This window comes from Procambarus clarkii, chromosome 77 (assembly GCF_040958095.1).
Source record: "Procambarus clarkii isolate CNS0578487 chromosome 77, FALCON_Pclarkii_2.0, whole genome shotgun sequence".
Classification (NCBI taxonomy): Eukaryota; Metazoa; Arthropoda; class Malacostraca; order Decapoda; family Cambaridae; genus Procambarus; species Procambarus clarkii.
In genome coordinates this window covers 14,524,635-14,542,133 of record NC_091226.1, presented here as the reverse complement: position 1 = coordinate 14,542,133, position 17,499 = coordinate 14,524,635, and positions in this window count along the sequence as shown.

Here is a 17,499-nt window from a genome sequence, read left to right as displayed (position 1 = left end):
TGTCAACTTTAATCTTGTATCAAGATCTTCCCTCCCCCCCTCCACTCACCAAGGTAGAACTACGGACCCTAGTAGTTGATCAACTCCCACCACAGTTGATGAACTACGTGGCGCAGCTATTCACTGCTGGGTGACCAGAAGCATTAGGTGACAGGAATCGTGCCTCCATTTATTTCAGTCCCGCCTGGGAATCGCACCCGGGACCCTGATTGTGAGTCCAGAATGAAGCCAACTGTACCACTAGATCAGTCATGTTTCTGGTGGGATGTGGATGCCGGTCGGCCAAGCGGACAGCACGCTGGACTTGTGATCCTGGGTTCGATCCCAGGCGCCGGCGAGAAATAATGGGCAGAGTTTCTTTCACCCTATGCCCCTGTTACCTAGCAGTAAAATAGGTACCTGGGTGTTAGCCAGCTGTCACGGGCTGCTTCCTGGGGGTGGGGGCCTGGTCGAGGACCGGGCCGCGGGGACACTAAAAAGCCCCGAAATCATCTCAAGATAACCTCAAGGTATGTGTGTGTTGGTCATAGCAATTTTACTGTCTGTTAGTGCGTCACAGCAAGTTTACAGAGCTATAGTCTGTCAGTATAGACTGTCAGTATAGACTGTATAGTCTGTCTGTCTGTCAATATGTCAGGTCTTGTCAGCTTATAAGTTAAGCTTATACAGCCTATTCTGTCGTCAGTATGTCTTTAATAGTCAAATTAAGCAGTGAATTTACATTTAATTAAGTTAATTGCTGGCAGGGGAATTAATATATCTTTACTGAAGATGATGAATGAATGACAACATTATACATTCATACGTCAAGAAATTGATGATTTTTAACTATATAAGAATTCATAACGATTTAGGGTTATGTAATATAGCCTTTTACGGATTTTATTTAAACCCTGAGAGGTCTGTCTAATTACCTTTTGCTTCTCTAGGTATACCTGTAAGAGTGGTATACCTGTAAGAGTGGTATACCTGTAAGAGTGGTATACCTGTAAGAGTTCTTAGGAACGTGCGTGCGGGGAACGAATTTGTGTCAGCTTGTAGTGGTTGGCAATTTGTCGTCGAGTCTTTCGTAATTGAATAATATATCTCTGGTAATGGAATTTAGTCGTACTCGGGCACAACAGCTTCCGCATTGTGTGAGGGTTGAGGTGATGATGCCTCTGCTCTCCTGTGTATTGGAACCCAATTTTAATGATTAGGTTCGACCAGATCACACACTAGAAAGTGAAGGGACAACGACGTTTCGACTTGAGAATGGTCCAGGACGGACCGAAACGTCGTCGTCCCTTCACCTTCTAGTGTCTGGGGTCTGGTCAACATACTTCAGCCCCGTTATTGTGACTCCTCGTCTGCATTAATGATTAGTAACTGTTGTGGATTATTTATTTGCTGTGATTGGAATCATTTTCAATAGTGACAGGAGGAGGGTGGTGGTTGCAGTGGTATAATGGTGGAGGATGTGGAAGGGATGGTGGTTGAAAGTGGGTGGTGGTAGTGGAGGAGATTGTGGTAGTGGAGGAGATTGTGGTAGTGGAGGAGATTGTGGTAGTGGAGGAGATTGTGGTAGTGGAGGAGATTGTGGTAGTGGAGGAGATTGTGGTAGTTAGTGACAGCTGTTGTATGGTACAGTTGTTGATGGAGGCAGAACTGTAGCAGTTGGTGGTAATAGTGGTTGACTTTCCCTAACAGTGCCTTTTCCTAACAGTGCCTTTCCCTAACAGTGCCTTTTCCTAACAGTGCCTTTTCCTATCAGTGCCTTTCCCTAACAGTGCCTTTTCCTAACAGTGCCTTTTCCTATCAGTGCCTTTCCCTAACAGTGCCTTTTCCTAACAGTGCCTTTTCCTAACAGTGCCTTTCCCTAACAGTGCCTTTTCCTAACAGTGCCTTTTCCTATCAGTGCCTTTCCCTAACAGTGCCTTTTCCTAACAGTGCCTTTTCCTAACAGTGCCTTTCCCTAACAGTGCCTTTCCCTAACAGTGCCTTTTCCTATCAGTGCCTTTCCCTAACAGTGCCTTTTCCTAACAGTGCCTTTTCCTATCAGTGCCTTTCCCTAACAGTGCCTTTTCCTATCAGTGCCTTTCCCTAACAGTGCCTTTTCCTAACAGTGCCTTTCCCTAACAGTGCCTTTCCCTAACAGTGCCTTTTCCTAACAGTGCCTCCCCCTAACAGTGCCTCCCCCTAACAGTGCCTCCCCCCTAACAGTGCCTCCCCCTAACAGTGCCCTCCCTTAACAGTGCCCTCCCTTAACAGTGCCCTCCCTTAACAGTGCCCTCCCTTAACAGTGCCTCCCCCTAACAGTGCCTCCCCCTAACAGTGCCTTCCTCTAACAGTGCCTTCCCCCAACAGTGCCCTCCCCTAACAGTGCCCTCCCCTAACAGTGCCCTCCCCTAACAGTGCCCTCCCTTAACAGTGCCCTCCCTTAACAGTGCCCTCCCTTAACAGTGCCTCCCCCTAACAGTGCCCTCCCCTAACAGTGCCTTCCCCTAACAGTGCCCTCCCCTAACAGTGCCTTCCCCTAACAGTGCCTTTTCCTAACAGTGCCTTTTCCTAACAGTGCCTTTTCCTAACAGTGTCTTTTCCTAACAGTGCCTCCCCTAACAGTGCCTCCCCCTAACAGTGCCGCCCCCTAACAGTGCCCTCCCCTAACAGTGCCCTCCCCTAACAGTGCCCTCCCCTAACAGTGCCTCCCCCCTAACAGTGCCTTCCCCTAACAGTGCCTCCCCCTAACAGTGCCTTCCCCTAACAGTGCCTTCCACTAACAGTGCCTTCCCCTAACAGTGCCTCCCCCTAACAGTGCCTTCCACTAACAGTTCCCTCCCCTAACAGTGCCTCCCCCTAACAGTGCCTTCCCCTAACAGTGCCTTCCCCTAACAGTGCCCTCCCCTAACAGTGCCCTCCCTTAACAGTGCCCTCCCTTAACAGTGCCTCCCCCTAACAGTGCCCTCCCCTAACAGTGCCTCCCCCTAACAGTGCCTTCCCCTAACAGTGCCTCCCCCTAACAGTGTCTCCCCCCTAACAGTGCCTCCCCCCTAACAGTGCCTCCCCCTAACAGTGCCTCCCCCCTAACAGTGCCTTCCCCCTAACAGTGCCTCCCCCCTAACAGTGCCTCCCCCCTAACAGTGCCTCCCCCTAACAGTGCCTCCCCATAACAGTGACAACAGTGTAGGGAAGTTTAACACTTCGGGCCACGCTTGCCAGCCATTCTAAACCTAAAACATTTTTCAAGTTCAATAGTGTTTTTGAGTTCCTGGTTGAACCTGCTTTGGTAAGTGTGGAGGGAGGTGGTTTCTACAACTTATGCTTACTGTATATTTGATTGTATGATTGTTTTTGTTCGGTTTAGTTGAATCATTAGGTCCCAATTTCCTTACATGTCCCTTTTTTTTACAAAATGGCCAAGCGAGGAGACTTTCCTTGTCCATATTGTCTATTCACTTCAGTATTTTGTATGTAGTGATCATATTCTTTCTGAGAGAATATTGGAAATAGAAATAATCAAGAGAAACAAAGATAACAAGTTGAGAATATAAAATATAATAAGATTAGTAGGAATATTATCAATAATTATCAATTGTAATAATAATATATAGAAATTGAACTTTACATCTAATAATTTCAGTGGCGATTATTTCACTTCCGGTCTCGTCATCATTAATTAAAAAAAAAAATAATTACTGCATAAAGTGAAACTGCTATGTTTTTCCAGTTTTTAATTAATTACCCGAGAAATTTATGGCTTAGTCCAACCTATCTTTTTTCCTTCTGTTTGATAAAGATGGGCTATTGTAGGCCAGGTGGAACAGGTAAGAATTTATATATTAATTTGGTGCATTTGTATATTTATATATGAGTGTGCTTCGGGGTATCTGTCTTCATATGCAGATCTTTGCCTCTGCTTTTGTCTGCTTAACTTAATTTCCCTGCTTTTGTTTAAATTAAATTCCCTGCTTTTTCCTGCATTAACCCATTGTCTGCCTGCGTTAACCATTTGCTTTTGTCTGCTTGTATTAATTCATCTTTTGACGAGTTGAAAATGATGAATTCAAAATGATGATGACTTTTGATGAATTCTTCATTAATTCATCTTTTGATGAATTAATGCAAATGAATAATTAATGCAATTAATGCATGAATTAATTAATTTGATGAATTCATCTTCATTTTGCATTAATTCATTAATTCATCTGCTGCTTGCTGTTGCTTGGAGCGGCCCGCAGGCCCACATGTACCTGCTTGATGGGGTTCTGGGAGTTTTTCTTCTCCTCAAGCCCGGCCCGAGGCCAGGCTTGACTTGTGAGAGCTTGGTCCACCAGGCTGTTGCTTGGAGCGGCCCGCAGGCCCACATATCCACTACATAGATACCCACATATACACCCACATATCCTCCCCCTTGCTGGGGGAGGACATCACAGCGATTGCACAATAAATTGAATGTATGTAATTGTATATGGTTTCCTTTCATTTACAAAATAAATGTGCCACATTCCAATGTGTATCAAATAACTGAATTTCATCTGTGTATCAAACTGAATTTCATCTGATTCATATAATTATTTTTGCTGAAAAACCCGGTCTTCTTTTCATCATTTTGTCGATAAAAACCATAAAATTAATGCGTTATTTTGTGGTTGAAAGTTCAATAATAAAAACCTTTTATTTTTACTGCATTAAATCAATACACTTCTACTAGTACACCTCTACACTAGAGTTATATATTTAAAAGTTATTTTATTATTAGTGAATTTTCTTTATAAACTTAGGATATTTTAATATATTAAAATATAACTCATGTCACCTTATATCGCAGTTTACAATCCCTGTTTAATACTTGTGTAATTATTCCATCCTGTCAGTAATGGGTAGATTCAATATGTGCCTGGGGAAATGGGTGCTTGTGAAACACACACACATTACCAATTGTTCACGACTTTGGCCCATTTGAAGTAGTTAGCAAACATGGTGTGTGTGTGTGTGTGTGTGTGTGTGTGTGTGTGTGTGTGTGTGTGTGTGTGTGTGTGTGTGTGTGTGTGTGTGTATTCACCTAGTTGTGCTTCCAGGGATTGAGCTCTGCTCTTTCAGCCCGCCTCTCAACTGTCAATCAACTGTTTCTACTACCTTTTTTTCCACACCACACACACACACACCCCAGGAAGCAGCCCGTGACAGCTGACTAACTCCCAGGTACCTATTTACTGCTAGGTAACAGGGGCACTTAGGGTGAAAGAAACTTTGCCCATTTGTTTCTGCCTCGTGCGGGAATCGAACCCGCGCCACAGAATTACGAGTCCTGCGCGCTATCCACCAGGCTACGAGGCCCATAAAGGCCCATAAAGGCTACGAGGCCCGAGTGTGTGTGTGTGTGTGTGTGTGTGTGTGTGTGTGTGTGTGTGTGTGTGTGTGGTTCTGTTGCTACAGTGGCAACCACATTGGTGGTCCAGCGAAAGACAAACAGAACTGTGGAGAGAGAGAGAGAGAAAGGGGAGAGAGAGAGAGAGAAAGGGGAGAGAGAGAGAGAGAAAGGGGAGAGAGAGAAAGTTGGTGTAGTTGATGAGACTTTAAACCAACAAGCCTTCGAGAGAAGAATTTGGTTGATGAATAATGCAACACATGGAACTAAGAGATGGGATGGACGTGGGATTCGAACCACGGAAAGTGGAAGGGTAGCCGAAAGGTCAGGGGTCAGAGGGGTAGTTATGGTGTCGCCTAGCTGACCCCAAAGTAACTCTGGGCTGCAGTAGTTAAGGTCTAGGTAGTTAGGGCACTTGTAGCTGTTAGGTCTGGTGGTTAAGGCGCCGTTAGGTTAGGGTAGCAGGATTGGAACACAGCGAACGAGGAAGGAGAGGAATAGGTAGTGGGTTTATCCCTCTCATTCATATTTATCCGTTATTCCCTTATCCTATGACAAATATGTCATTGGATAGTAAATGTGGTGCAAGGAGGAATACGTTTTCTATCTTCTAATCTATCCGGACTCTCCTGGCTCCCCCTATCTACACGCTGCCCTCTTCTTCACAACCTTCCCTACCCTTCTTTACCTTTCATCCCTTTCCTCCACCACACCTTACCTCTCTTACCACCTTCCCTACCCTTCACCATCTTCCCTACCCTTCACTATCTTCCCTACCCTTCACCACCCTAACCTACCCTTCACCAGCTTCCCTACCCTTCACCACCTTCCCAACCCTTCATCATCATCCCTACCCTTCACCACCTTTCCTACCCTTCACCACCCTTCCCTACCCTTCACCACCCTTCCCTACCCTTCACCGCCCTTCCCTACCCTTCACCACCTTCCCTACCCTTCACCACCCTTCCCTACCCTTCACCGCCCTTCCCTACCCTTCACCGCCCTTCCCTACCCTTCACCGCCCTTCCCTACCCTTCACCGCCCTTCCCTACCTTTCACCGCCCTTCCCTACCCTTCACCGCCCTTCCCTACCCTTCACCACCCTTCCCTACCCTTCACCACCCTTCCCTACCCTTCACCACCTTCCCTACCCTTCACCACCTTTCCTACCCTTCACCACCTTTCCTACCCTTCACCACCTTCCCTACCCTTCACCACCTTCCCTACCCTTCACCACCTTCCCTACCCTTCACCACCTTCCCTGCCCTTCACCACCTTCCCTACCTTTCACCACCTTCCCTACCCTTCACCACCTTCCCTACCCTTCACCACCTTCCCTGCCCTTCACCACCTTCCCTACCTTTCACCACCTTCCCTACCCTTCACCACCCTTCCCTACCCTTCTCCGCCCTTCCCTACCCTTCACCACCTTCCCTACCCTTCACCACCCTTCCCTACCCTTCACCACCCTTCCCTATCCTTCACCACCCTTCCCTACCCTTCACCACCCTTCCCTACCCTTCACCACCCTTCCCTACCCTTCACCACCCTTCCCTACCCTTCACCACCCTTCCCTACCCTTCACCACCCTTCCCTACCCTTCACCACCCTTCCCTACCCTTCACCACCCTTTCCTACCCTTCACCACCCTTCCCTACCCTTCACCACCCTTCCCTACCCTTCACCACCTTCCCTACCCTTCACCACCCTTCCCTACCTTTCACCACCCTTCCCTACCCTTCACCACCCTTCCCTACCCTTCACCACCTTCCCTACCCTTCACCATCTTCTCTAAACTCTTCACCAACACGTAAAAAATATGCTTGACTACATCCTCACTGTGAATCACATCTTCACTATCACCTCTCCAATCACCTGTCGTATCATACCGAAGGACGATCCACCAATTTCTCATAAAGGAATTTCAAAAGAAAATACTTGAAAATTCGCCTCTTAAAGTGAGACAAGGATGTATGTTGACCAGACCACACACTAGAAGGTGAAGGGACGACGACGTCTCGGTCCGTCCAGGACCATTCTCAAGTCGATTGTGAGAATGGTAACTGATAGTGGTTGTGAATGAGAGTGATTTTGATTGTGACATTCACAATCGACTTGAGAATGGTCCAGGACGGACCGAAACGTCGTCGTCCCTTCACTTTCTAGTGTGTGGTCTGGTCAACATATTTTTGCTACGTTTTTGTGACTCTAGGTTTGCATGTATGTATGTCGTACCTAATTGCCAGAACACACTACTTGGCCTAGTATGCAAGGCCTGTTTGCCTAAGAGGCATAGTAATTTTCTTTATTTTCAAACTGGTTTTCTTTGAATTAATATTATTATGTTAAGAACGGGAATTACTGACCTAGGAAGGTTAGGTTAGGTTAGGGTAGGTTAGGTTAGGTTAGGGTAGGTTAGGTTAGGTTAGGTTAGGTTAGGTTAGGATAGGTTAGGTTAGGAAGGGTAGGTTAGGTTAGGTTAGGTTAGGATTGGTTAGGTTAGGAAGGGTAGGTTAGGTTAGGTTAGGTTAGGATAGGTTAGGTTAGGAAGGGTAGGTTAGGTCATGGAGCTCATGTAAGGAGCAGGAACTGTGTGATCCAACAAGGATTCGAACCTACCTATAGGATTGCCTATAAATCGGGTTAAACAGTTTTTGGTTACTTGTGGGTTGGCGACTGTTGAAGCTGTTTCTCATTTGTGGCCTCTAGTGGTACCCATCTAAACGCAGGATTTGATCAAACAAATTGTAGTGATTCCACCTTAATCGTCAATTAAATATATATATGCGAACAAGCCTGAATGGTCCCCAGGCATATATGCAACCGAAAACTCTCACCCCAGAAGTGACTCGAATCCATACTGCCAGGAGCACTGCAATTGGTGTACAAGACACTTTATCCACTCGACCATCACGACCGGACAAAAGATGATGGTAGCCGAGGCTATTTCCCTATCATCCCGCCGGCACTCTGATGGTAATCTTGGGCATAGTATTTTATCAAATCACCTCATTCCTCATACTATACTCATACTGTGGTAGGTAGGGAAGATGGGAAAGAAGGGTTGAAATCATGTCATTACACTATCTTGATTCTCTTACCAATGTGGCTAATTTGATAGGCAGCCAGGCTGACAAAGTATAATTTCCTTTATAAGATCCCTTAGGTTCATGCAGTGTGCATGGAAAGCCCTTACATATTGGGCATTGATTCATCCTCTTACAAAGAACGTCGCTTTTCGCACGTATGCGTTGCCTAAGGCACACAAATTATCGTACTAGAAAATGGAAGCGGGTGGCGAAAGTGACATACTGTCCCGTTTTCTGTTTTGGGTCCTCTGGTAGATTAGGAGAAACTACGCTAAATTGACCGTTTTCTGAACGTTGGGGAAACCTTAGGAGGACGGACTGGTTGGTTGTGGTTCAGCCTCTACCACATGCAGCAGCCAAAAAGGCCTCTACCACATGCAGCAGCCAAAAAGGCCTCTACCACATGCAGCAGCCAAAAAGGCCCCCACCACGAAGCTCGAAAATTCAAGACAGGGTCAATGATTGAAGTGATCTGAGAGGGGGGGACGGAACCTGTCCACACGAGGCATGTATTGTTTGGACACCAATGGGTTCGAAACCAATTGGTAAACTCAATATATCTGAAGTGTGAATGCTGCATTTATTGCAGTCGTATGGTGAAGACTAAAATAATTGGCAAGTCAATAGCGTATCCTCCTGATATTCACAAGACCTATGCAGGACCTAGGCAGGATCTACGCTAGACCTACGCGAGACCTACGCAGGACTTATGCAGGACCTACGCAGGACTTATGCAGGACCTACGCAGGACTTATGCAGGACCTACGCAGGACTTATGCAGGACCTATGCAGGACTTATGCAGGACCTACGCAGGACTTATGCAGGACCTACGCAGGACTTATGCAGGACCTATGCAGGACTTACACAGGACGTACGCAAGACCTATGCAAGACCTACGCAGGACCTACGCAGGACTTATGCAGGACCTATGCAGGACTTGTGCAGGACCTATGCAGGACTTACGCAGGACCTACGCAGGACCTACGCAGGACGTACGCAGGACGTACGCAAGACCTACGCAAGACCTACGCAAGACCTACGCAGGACGTATGCAAGACCTATGCAGGACGTATGCAAGACCTACGCTAGACCTACGCAAGACCTATGCAAGACCTTAGGCAGGACCTACGCAGGACCTACGCACATAACAGCTGCTTCTGTCTCATTGTAGAGTAGATAGACATGGACCTCTCAATACCCGAATTCACGAAGCAGTTACGCAAGCACTTACGAACCTGGGGCCAGATTCACGAAGCAGTTACGCAAGCACTAACGAACGTGTACATCATTCCTCAATCTTTGACGCCTTTAGTTACATTTATTAACGTAACTGCTTAGTGAATCTGGCTCCAACGGGAATTTGAACTGAAGAACAATAGCATTAAGAGATCAACTACGTCGTGATCATGTGCTCTTGAAATATAACTGTCGTCGGGGCTTGTTCACTATCCATCGGGTTGTGTAAAATGCCAATTGGTTTCTTTGTGAGAGTCGTTTGTGCTCACTACTCACTCGTATCAACATATATTGCAAGAAAGTTTAAAAAGGTTTCTAGAAGGTAATAAAGTTTTTTCTCCCAAGCTTCAAGCTACTGCTTTTGTTAAACAGTGTGAGTGAGACTCACTTAAACAGTATCGGTTATCTTGAGGTTATCTTGAGATGATTTCGGGGCTTTAGTGTCCCCGCGGCCCGGTTCTCGACCAGGCCTCCACCCCCAGGAAGCAGCTCGTGACAGCTGACTAACTTCCAGGTACCTATTTACTGCTAGGTAACAGGGGCATAGGGTGAAAGAAACTCTGCCCATTGTTTCTCGTTGGCGCCTGGGATCGAACCCGGGACCACAGGATCACGCGTACGGTGTTCAGTCCGCTTAGCCGCCGGCTCCGGTATGCTGCAATCTATCCTCCTACAGCCTCTCCTCCTACAACCTGTCCTCCTACAGCATGTCCTCCTACAATCTATCCTCCTGCAGCCTGTCCTCCTGCAGCCTGTCCTCCTGCAGCCTGTCCTCCTGCAGCCTGTCCTCCTGCAGCCTGTCCTCCTGCAGCCTGTCTTCCTGCAGCCTGTCCTCCTGCAACCTGTCCTCCTGCAGCCTGTTCTCCTACAACCTGTCTTCCTACAACCTGTCCTCCTACAACCTGTCCTCCTGCAGCCTGTTCTCCTACAACCTGTCCTCCTGCAGCCTGTTCTCCTACAACCTGTCCTCCTGCAGCCTGTCCTCCTACAACCTGTCCTCCTACAGCCTGTCCTCCTACAACCTGTCCTCCTCCAAAGAACGTCGCTTTTCGCACATAGGCGTTACATAAGGCCCAAAAATAGTCGTACTAGAAAATGGAAGCGGCTGGCGAAAATGACTTACTGTCCCGTTTTCTGTTTTGGGTCCTCTGGTAGGTTAGGGGAGACTACTTTAAATTGACCGTTTTCTTTGACGTTAGGGAAACCTTAGGAGGAGTGACTACACCAAAAGCCAACCCATGGAAGGAAAAGTTCCTCACTTCTTGGGTTATGAAGACTGGTTGAAGTGATTTTTGTAATAATTTGAATCAAATCTAAATAATTTCTTTGTAATGGAGATTGATATAGAGTTTATTTAAATCTTTTACGGTAGATACAGATAAAACAATCATTTCAGATAGAACTATTTGTACCTTCTACGGTAGATAAAGATAGTTAATTTAATTCGTGTCATATCTACTTCACTATCAACTGTCACCATTTACTTCTACGATTATGGGAAGATGGTGATGGTGTTTATTGATAGTTCAAATACACTACGGGATCACCATAGCCCGTGCTACTTGGAACGTCTAGTTCCAAGTAGCGAATCTTTAACAACAACAAAATGATAGTTCAAGTAGGAGTTGTATTAACTATAATGGTTGCATTGACCTCAATGATAGTAATGAATGGTGTATAATAGTTGTAGTATTATAAACTACAATACAACAACAGTTGTATTGTAGGTGACAACAGAGCAATGGTAGGTATTAAAAATTAATAATTTAGAGAATTTAGAGAATAGAATAAATTATTTAGAGATAATTTAGAGAATAATAGAATAAATTATTTAGAGATAATTTAGAGAATAATAGAATAAATAATTTAGAGATAATTTAGAGAATAATAGAATAAATAATTTAGAGATAATTTAGAGAATAGAATAAATAATTTAGAGATAATTTAATAATTTAGGTAGAGCATTAATTTCTGTCTGCGATGATAGTGATGGTGATAGGGAGATGGTGATGACACGGATGATGATACAGAGAAATGATGATACGGAGATGGACATTATATCACCTTGATCATCCTTACATCCTTCGGGAGATTAATCCCTTTGATATCAACGGCTAGACAGACATCATTGTTGTTCGTATAATTCAATCCTGCTTTGAAGTCGAGACGTTTGGGCATGTAACTCAGCAAACCCCGTCTAACTAAGGTGTCCCAACGTCAAGGAAATGTCGTACTTAAGTGCCCTAACCTACCAGAGGAGCCAAAACAGAAAACGGGTCACTTAGTACGACTATTTTTAGGTTGACTATACGTCAAAATGCGACGTTCTATTAGAAGGTAAACTGAGATTAAGTCCTCTATACAGCTTGTGTTGATACAAGTACCTTGAGGTTACCTTGAGGAGCTTCCGAGGCTTAGCGTCCCCGCGGCCCGGTCGTCGACCAGGCCTCCTGGTTGCTGGACTGATCAACCAGGCTGTTGGACGCAGCTGCTCGCAGCCTGACGTATGAGTCACAGCCTGGTTGATCAGGTATCCTTTGGTACATCTTAATTCAGATAATAGTATACATCCTAAAAAGATAAAAGTAACTTAATCTATCCTCCCTGTATCTCCGATATATCGTAATGAACTGAGGATAGATAGTATTTTGTGACGTAATTCCCTGTAGATAAGGGAAGGATTTTTATCTTGGAAAATGCATTTTCTGTCCTTAGAAACTCTGGAACGAAGCCTTTTACTCATATCTTTCTATGCCTTATCTGTTGATAAGCTGTGAGACTAATATTTATTGTTTGTTTTTTAAATATCTGTCACTCCGGAGTCCGTAAGTCGGAATACTGTCCTCGTCGAAGCATTAATAAAGTAGTCCAAGTAAAGGATCCAATTAAGCTTAGGAAAACTTCTGGTTTCAGTTCTTTTGACCATGTCGTAGCTCAGTCGATTAAGGCAGCGTCTGGGATGCTCTCGGACGTAGGTTCGAATCCTCGTCACGGCCCTTGTTCATTAATGAAGCTGTGTTTTTTTCTGCGGGTTCTCTACCTTCTGTGGGGTCACTACCACTGCTGTGAGATAGATAATGACCCTGATCTTGCAAAAAGTGATAACCACTTAGATATAATGACCAAACCACACATTATAAGCTGAAGAGACGACGTTTCAGTCCGTCTTGGACCAATGGTCGACTTGATAATGGTCCATGATGGACCGAAACGTTACCGTCTTCTTGTGTGTGATTTGGTCATTATATCTTCAACCTCGTTATTGTGATTCATCATCTGCGAACGTAGAAATATGTTGACTTCTATTGAACTATCAATTACGTGTGTACTCATTTGTCACGTAGTTGTGCTTGCGGGGGTTGAGCTCTGGCTCTTTGGTCCAGCCTCTCAACTGTCAATCAACTGGTGTACAGGTTCCTGAGCCTATTTGGCTCTATCATATCTACATTTGAAGCTGTGTATGGAGTCAGCCTCCACCACATCACTGCCTAATGCATTCCATTTGTCAACCACTCTGACACTAAAGAAAGTTCTTTCTAATATCTCTGTGGCTCATTTGGGCACTCAATTTCCACCTGTGTCCCCTTGTGCGTGTGCCCCTTGTGTTAAATAGCCTGTCTTTATCAACCCTGTCGATTCCCTTGAGGATCTTGAATGTGGTGATCATGTCCCCCTAACTCTTCTGTGTTCTGTGTGTGTGTGTATCATTATACATGGTTCGAGTGTAACACAGGTGCTAAAGACACTTGTATCTTGATCCTGGAACAGTTATTGTCACTTCTTTTCAGTTTACACATGTACCCTCAGATGAGATACACATGTATTCCTCAGATGGTATACATATGTATCCTCATATGAGATACATATGTATTCCCCAGACGGGATATATTCAAATAAGTCTAAATTTGAACTTTCCAATGAACCAAACAAGAAGTGTGTGTCATTAATATCCGAAATTTTCATAGTTTGATAAATCAAAATACTGACTTTGTTTTTCCTAGGATAAACATGATTCATATTCTTAAATTATAGGTAAAAGGAATTATAGATTATACTAAATTCTAGATACCTTGTTTCGAGTTACGATATATATGTTTTCCTGAATTTATTTTGTTCAATTGAACTACAAAGAGGAATTTCTTGGCTGACTTTACTACGGGGAAATTGACCCTCAGACGCGTCCTTGTCCGTCCTGGGGAAGAAACTAACAGCCAATATGGATGTTTGTTGGGGATATTACTTTTAGCTGAACCATTAATTTTAAGCCCCTGTCTTGCTCGATTTTGTTTGAGAGGTGGATGGTGGTGGGGGGTGGTGGTGGTTGTTGGTGGTGGTGGTTGGTTGGTTGGTGGTGGTGGTGGTTGGTTGGGTGGTGGTTGATGGTGGTGGTGGTTGATGGTTGGTGGTGGTGGTTGTTGGTGGTTGGTTGGTGGTGGTTGTTGGTGGTTGGTTGGTGGTGGTGGTTGGTTGGTTGGTGGTGGTGGTTGGTGGTTGGTTGGTGGTGGTGGTTGGTTGGTTGGTTGATGGTGGTGGTGGTTGATGGTTGGTGGTGGTGGTGGTTGGTGGTGGTTGATGGTTGGTGGTGGTGGTTGATGGTTGGTGGTGGTGGTTGGTGGTGGTGGTTGATGGTTGGTGCTGGTTGATGGTGATGGTGGTGGTTAGTTAGTTGGTGATGGTGGTGATGGGTGGTGGTGGTTGGTTGGTGGGGGTGGTGGTTGGTTGGTGCTGGTGGTTGGTGGAAGTGGTGATTGTTAGGGGTGATGAGGCATTGGATTACCCCCGAGAAGGGTTAGTAGTGATCATTGATGCTGGTTACTGGGGTGGTAGCTGCTGGTAGTGATAGAGACAGCATTACCAACAGTGATTGGCAGGCGGCATAGTATCTGGTTAATAAAGAATGGAGATAGATATGATGAAACTGCTCATTTAAGCATTAACATTGCGAGGGGTAGTAGTAGTGGTTGTTACCGCTGGTGGTAGGATAGAAAGGGGGTCGTAGTTGGGATAGGAATGGTATCCTTAACGACCATGAAATCCGAATTCAGAAATGCGTCTTCGAGACTTCAGAGCTCCAAGGACCTCAGAGCAGCAGTAATGGCATTAGCACCAGGCATTTCCTATATCAATTACTAAGGAACTAACGAGCTTCGACTTGAGCCGTGTATCATGGTAATGTATTAACATGAATGATGTATATGTTGAAGACATAAGTAGTTGTATTTTCTCTTGAGGAAATACAATCTAATACATTTAAATAGTGTCTCGATAATGGGACGAAAATTCCTTGTCTTTCCTACTGTGTGTTTGAAGGCAAACATATGAGTTAATGGTTAGGGGGTGAATGGGTGAGTAAAATGGGTTGGGCAAATGGAAATGGGTGATTAGAGAAATATATGGGATAATGGGTTGTGATATTCATCCAGTTGCATCTGGTTGCAATCGTCTCATTTGCATATTACAGATGGCTTTCAGAAGTTATCAAAGGCACATTAGAAGCTTAGAAGCATCGCCTCACTTTCCAAGGTCCACTTATCGAGTTATAACTCCACTGAGAGTTAAGCACTCAAGGTGTTGGTAAGAATTGTGTTCTTCGTTGATCTCTCTCTCTGTCTCTCTGTCTCTCTCTGTCTCTCTCTCTCTGTCTCTCTCTCTCTCTGTCTCTCTCTCTCTCTCTCTCTCTCTCTCTCTCTCTCTCTCTCTCTCTCTCTCTCTCTCTCTCTCTCTCTCTCTCTCTCTCTCTCTGTCTCTCTCTCTCTGTCTCTCTCTCTGTCTCTCTCTCTGTCTCTCTCTGTCTCTCTCTGTCTCTCTCCCCCTCCCTCCCTCCCTCCCCAAGCCTACCATGTAGAAAACATTGAATAGTTCGACTTTGAATATATTACATTAGTGGCAGCATTGGGCCACTGGAGTCAGTCAATATTGCTAAGAGACAGTTCTGATGGAAAGATTCGTTAACGTTAATAGATTTATTAATTAACCTAATTACTAATTACACCAATTTAGGAATTTTGTACGAGTTTCACTACAGCAGGAAATACATTCGAATACAATTGGTGCATGGGAGGCTGCCACTATCTCATCCATCTCTCCTGAGGGAGGAGAGAAGTATCAGGGGAAAAGCGCCAAGCCATCACGACTATATAGCACTGGGAAGGGGTCAGGATAAGGATTTGGGATGGGACAAAGGATAAGAACTGGTGTCTGTCACCTTTGGTCAAGGCGTGACACCCTTGGAAAGGTTGGCACCCATTGGCACTGTGCCAGGAGGAACAGTGGTTAACAGTGCCCAATGGCTTTGATAGTTCCCGGGACCGTGTGAACGGTTTCCTGGGCATTAACGAGTGGGTGATTAATTAAAACCACTACACATGAACTCACACGAATATTGTGTTTCTAAGCTGACAGTAATCTCCTTGGATCCATACTCACGCTTTACCTGTTCTCCACACACACACACACACACACACACACACACACACACACACACACACACACACACACACACACACACACTTTTACCCAACCACTTGGGGTGAACGGTAGAGCGACGGTCTCGCTTCATGCAGGTCGGCGTTCAATCCCCGACCGTCCACAAGTGGTTGGGCACCATTCCTTTCTCCCCGTTTCATCCCAAATCCTTATCCTGACCCCCTTCCAAGTCCTATATAGTCGTAATGGCTTGGCGCTTTCTGATAATTTCCTTCCCTTCCAATTAGTACTGGTTGTTGAAGTGAGGTTAACGGTCGTTATGGCAGCTGTAATGGGGTGTAATTGCACCTATATGATTCTTTAAAATCAATGAACGTAGCTCAGTCGATTAAGGCAGTGTTTGGGATGCTCCCGGACGCAGGTTCGAATCCTCGTCACGGCCCTTGTGGATTTGTTCATTTTTTAGCGAATAGTTAACAGGGCGGCGATCGCACGGCGGATCGGATTCCCGATACACGGGTTCAAGTCATCCGGAAATTACCGCCGTGTTGACTATCGGTAGAATGACCCAGCAGTGAATTATGAAGGTGGTGGAGGCCAAGACCGTCAGTAGTTTCAAAGCGTTATATGACAAAGAGTGCTGGGAAGACGGGACACCACGAGCGTAGCTCTCATCCTGTAACTACACTTAGGTAATTACACTTAGGTAATTACACACACACACAGAGCCCGATAGGCTCAGGAACCTGTACACCAGTTGATTGACAGTTGGGAGGCGGGACCAAAGAGCCAGAGCTCAACCCCCGCAAGTACAACTAGGTGAGTACACACATTAGTGGACAGCGCTTGGGGGTCGTAGTCCTAAGGGCCCGGGTTCGATTCCCGGCCGAGGCAAAAACAAATAGGCAGAGTTTCACACTGATGTACCTGTTCACCTCGCAGTAAATAGGTACCTGGGAGTTAGACAGCTGCTACGGGCTGCTTCCTGGGCATGTTTGTTTGTGTGTGTGTGTGTGTGTGTGTGTGTGTGTGTGTGTGTGTGTGTGTGTTCACCTAGTTGTGCTTGCGGGGGTTGAGCTCTACTCTTTCGGCCCGCCTCTCAACTGTCAATCAACTGTTCTACTACTATTTTGTTTTTCAAATCACACACACACACACACACACCCCAGGAAGCAGCCCGTGACAGCAGACTAACACCCAGGTACCTATTTTACTGCTAGGTAACAGGGGCATAGGGTGAAAGAAACTCTGCCCATTGTTTCTCGCCAGGAATCAAACCCGGGACCACAGGATCACGCGTCCAGTGTTCTGTCCGCTCAGCCACCGGCTCCCTTGACGACTCAAGAATTTAGTCAGCCTGTAGCAGCACTGGCTGACGCAGGTACAGCCAGGTAAGTCCA